The sequence below is a fragment of the Schistocerca serialis genome, chromosome 10 (genome assembly GCF_023864345.2).
Source record: "Schistocerca serialis cubense isolate TAMUIC-IGC-003099 chromosome 10, iqSchSeri2.2, whole genome shotgun sequence".
Lineage (NCBI taxonomy): Eukaryota > Metazoa > Arthropoda > Insecta > Orthoptera > Acrididae > Schistocerca > Schistocerca serialis.
The window spans coordinates 149,696,993-149,701,781 of NC_064647.1; the positions used below are offsets into that span (position 1 = coordinate 149,696,993).

Genomic DNA, 4,789 nt, shown 5'->3' on the forward strand with positions numbered 1-4,789 from the left:
TCTTACAATCACTGAACCGTGAATGTACTTTCAAAACTTTTCTTAAGAATTTGTTTTATTTACTATCGATTCATCAAGAACATTAACACATTTAATCACACTATGTGATCGTGGAAGTAGTTGCCAGGGAGTAACTGATGAAATCAAAATGAAATTGCTTTTAACAAATGGGAATTTTATTCCTAAAAGCTTTTTTTCTTGAAACAGATTTAAAATTATAAGCAGAACGTACCCTCTAAATATCAAGTTACAATTTATTCAGAGGCAGAAAGAAACAAATTTTTGAGTGTATGAGCTTTCGGGCTGAGAACCTTGCCGCTCACTTTTGACACGGCCGTAGTCACGACCGCTCACAACAACCTCTGAAAGACTACACAGGCGCACATCTGCAACACACCACATTACCTTAAAAGTTAAAGTTTTAACAATTCACACAAGTACACAAACTATGCAACCTGTAGGAGGGATGGAAATGGTACAAAACAGTAAAATTAAAAGATTAACCTTGCCACCGAAGGTGCAACTTGATTTTAACTTCTAAGAAAAGTCTTACGGTGGAAGGGTGGCAACTTTATATACTAAAGTGACCATTTAAATAAAAGCCCATGAAATGCAATCTTACATAAAATTATACAAGGTTGGCCAAACATGCTCTATAGTACACATAACCACCTCTCAAGATGATAGGCAAGATAAAAACATATTTCAGGAATTAGGCCGTTACACTTCAAGTAATAAATTCGTTAACACAACGAATCCGACAAACATGACAGAGGCAGAATGAGATTTTCACTCAGCAGCGGAGTGTGCGCTGATATGAAACTTCCTGGCAGATTAAAACCGTGTGCTCGACCGAGACTCGAACTCGGGACCTTTGCCTTTCGCGGGCAAGTGCTCTACCAACTGAGCTACCGAAGCACGACTCACGCCCGGTACTCACAGCTTTACTTCTGCCAGTACCTCGCCTCCTACCTTCCAAACTTTACAGAAGCTCTCCTGCGAACCTTGCAGAACTAGCACTCCTGAAAGAAAGGATATTGCGGAGACATGGCTTAGCCACAGCCTGGGGGAAAGGTCCCGAGTTCGAGTCTCGGTCGGGCACACAGTTTTAATCTGCCAGGAAGTTTCATATCAGCGCACACTCCGCTGCAGAGTGAAAATCTCATTCTGGAAACATCCCCCAGGCTGTGGCTAAGCCATGTCTCCGCAATATCCTTTCTTTCAGGAGTGCTAGCTATGCAAGGTTCGCAGGAGAGCTTCTGTAAAGTTTGGAAGGTAGGAGACGAGGTACTGGCAGAAGTAAAGCTGTGAGTACCGGGCGTGAGTCGTGCTTTGGTAGCTCGGTTAGAGCACTTGCCCGCGAAAGGCAAAGGTCCCGAGTTCGAGTCTCGGTCGGGCACACAGTTTTAATCTGCCAGGAAGTTTCATGACAGAGGCAGCTCCGAACGACGGACAGACACTAACTGCCTGACAAATGCGGACGAGAGACAGACGAGCAAGCTGGGGACGAGAGACTGACCAAGAAAACAAGTAAAATTTAACAAGCGTAAATCACAAAACGTATCACCAATCACTTAACTTCTAATAAACTGCGATTTCTCGAGAAGACCTGGTGCAGCACCCCCAAATCGCTCTCACGAACCGTCCGCTGCCAGCCGCTTCAACGGACGCAGGAAGGCGCGCCAATCTCCCGTCTCTACTGGTCCGCGCCAACCGACTGACTGCTCGCTGATCCATCCGCGACTGCTGCTCCGTCGCGACTGCACTGCTGGTGTGTCTCCCACTCACTTCCAGACTCACGACGGCGGAAATACTGGCTCGGACCCAACCACGCAGAGGAAACACGCCCACTGGCAAAATGACATCCCTGCACCAGGAAAAGCTATACGCCGCGGCCCACTGGACTCACATGGCGACCTCACATGCGCCGACGCTCAAGACGGGCAAGTCATCTCGTGTCTCAGTACGCGACGGACCAACTAACCGCCAATGACCATTGCCTGAGCAAACGCGAGCAGACTGGCGGCCTAACGCGCAGACTCAGATGCAGGAACTAAGCCCCGACCGGGCGACCACTAGCTCAGTTCTCTTACTGGCGGAGTGGGAAGACTCTCATTTACCCGGCTTTAAAGGTTGATCCGAACGAAAGACATACTAGCACTCCGGACGACAGACAGACAGTAACTGCCTCACAAATTCAGACGAGAAACAGGCTAGCAAGCTGGGGACGAGAGACTGCCCCAGACTGACCCCAGACTGACCGACTGGCGAGCTCATAGCGCCCCTTAAGTGCGCGTAAACAAGCAACCTTTCCCCTTTCCCAACAGAGGGAGACACAACTGCGCTAACGCCAGAAACGGAGGTCGACTGCTTCACACTACGCGCTGAGGCGCGCTCTTCAAAACAACAATTTTTACCACGGCTCACGAATGTGTGATAACAGCACAGAAGGAATCAAATGTGAGAAAGGAGTTCACTTGTCAGAGGAAGAGCGAGAAGCGACACCATACGTTTAGCAGATGAAATGGAAGGAAAACAGAGAAGTAGGAAGTGACGGATTCACTGTTGGGAGCCGGCCGGAGTGGCCGTGAGGTTCTAGGCGCTACAGTCTGGAACCGCGAGACCGCTACGGTCGCAAGTTCGAATCCTGCCTCGGGCATGGATGTGTGTGATGTCCTTAGGTTGGTTAGGTTTAAGTAGTTCTAAGTTCTAGGGGACTGATGACCTCAAATGTTGTTCCATAGTGCACAGAGCCATTTGAACCATTTTCACCGCTGGGCGGAAGGAATACGACCGGGATATACCGAGAGGGAAGCTACGCCTATGATAACAGGTAAAGATTTAGTCTCCTCTAGAATGCTGAGCCGTTTGGGATAAAACACAGATTCCAGAATGGTTTGTTCCAGATTCATAAAATGTTCTAGAGTTGTGTGGAGTGGACAAGGTGATGGGGAAAGATTTAGTGCTACGCAGAGGTGCAGCCAAGATGATGGACGTATCCGATTTGGTGTTGCAGTTATGAAATGATGGTACGTGTTCTACATGTCACGACCGGCCGGAGTGGCCGTGCGGTTCTAGGCGCTACAGTCTGGAACCCGGCGACCGCTACGGTCGCAGGTTCGAATCATGTCTCGGGCATGGATGTGTGTGGTGTCCGTAGGTTAGTTAGGTTTAATTACTTGTAAGTTATAGGCGACTGATGACCTCAGAAGTTAAGTCGCACAGTGCTCAGAGCCATTTGAACCACATGTCACGAGAGCTACTGAGAACACCAGTAAGTAAGAAATCGGTTAGGCAAATAGAGTATGAAAGTCACATCACCTCGGTGGTCGCAGGTCGCATACACCCCAGAAAGATTGATGTCATCTAACAACGTAGCTTGCTCGAGATGCTTGGAGTGTTCATTGTTTGTGCCATGTTCAATTACAACACAGTAATATACATTTGACAGGCCAACGGCCTTGCCGCAGTGGTAACACCGGTTCCCGTCAGATCACCGAAGTTAAGCGCTGTCGAGCTGGGCTAGAACTTGGATGGGTGACCATCCGGTCTGCAGAGCGCTGTTGGTCATCGGGGTGCACTCAGCCCTCGTGAGGCAAACTGAGGTTCTACTTGGTTGAGAAGTAACGGCTCCGGTCTCGGAAACTGACATACGGCCGGGAGAGCGGTGTGCTGACCACATGCCCCTTCATATCCGCATCCAGTGACGCCCATGGGTGAGGATGACACGGCCGCCGGTCGGTAGCTTTACGCCTTCATGGCCTGTTCGGGAGGAGATATTTTTTTTTTTTTTTTTAGTATTTTAATATTCATTTGACAAACTAAACACTAATTTTGATTTAATTTGAGCTGAAAATATTTTCCTAGTTTTCGGGACTGCCTGCTTCGTGATGAAGTACTTTAAAAATCCTGGAAGCGTATGTTGGTAGAAGGGTCGACCTACAGTTTGCTTCCCCATACGTATTTCTTACGAAAAGACTATGGCTTGAAAATTAGAGGGGTCCGAGGTTGTACGAGACGCTATCGACATTCTTTCTTCGAGCGCAGCATTTGCGACTGGAAAAGGAAGTGAGGATGAAGTAAGGGACAGCTGCTTCCCAAGAATGCAGCGCAACGTACAGTAAGGCTCCCACCCCTCCCCCCTCCCCACTCCTCATTGGTACTTGAAAGCAAATGTGGACGTGGGACTGGAGTACTTTTGTGACGCCACAAAGTGGAATTTCACCCTGCAGATCATTGCGAAGCACCAAAGGCGGAAACAGAGCCGCCATATTTTTACTGCGTGGAAAGGGAACGTGACCAGTCACCACAAGATCACTTTCTACGTCACTGCATTACGTCGTTTGCAACTGAGATCCATCTCTTGTCGTTTTCATCTTGAACCTAAACTGCTACGAAGATACAGTATCTCAAAGCACAGGCATATTCTGGATCTCTCGAAAACGCGTATTTTTTGTTACGATTTGCAAGAATGAAACGACGATATACGATCTTTTGGTGGTTATAGTCTTTCTGTATTTGGTGCTCTTCGTTTTTCGTATTACACGTATTACAGGGTGAACATTTATAAAACCGACAAACTGTAGGGACGGATTCCTGACTGAAAATAGAGGAAAAAAGGTCCTATGAACATCTACCAGGAAATGAGCAGTTTTCTCGAACGCAGTACAGAGCTGCATCACATCCTAGTTCCAACATATGTTCAAAGTGACCTCCATGGGATGCGATGCACGCGTTCACATGTCGGTAAAGAGGACTGATGAGAAAGATCCCATAACTGTGATGGTCT

The 4,789-nt window shown here is 47.8% G+C and overlaps 1 pseudogene; it reads left to right on the forward strand.

The window, feature by feature from the left end:
* The first annotated feature begins 3,451 nt into the window (after positions 1-3,451).
* Positions 3,452-3,569, forward strand: LOC126425371 (5S ribosomal RNA; annotated as a pseudogene).
* Positions 3,570-4,789: the final 1,220 nt, after the last annotated feature.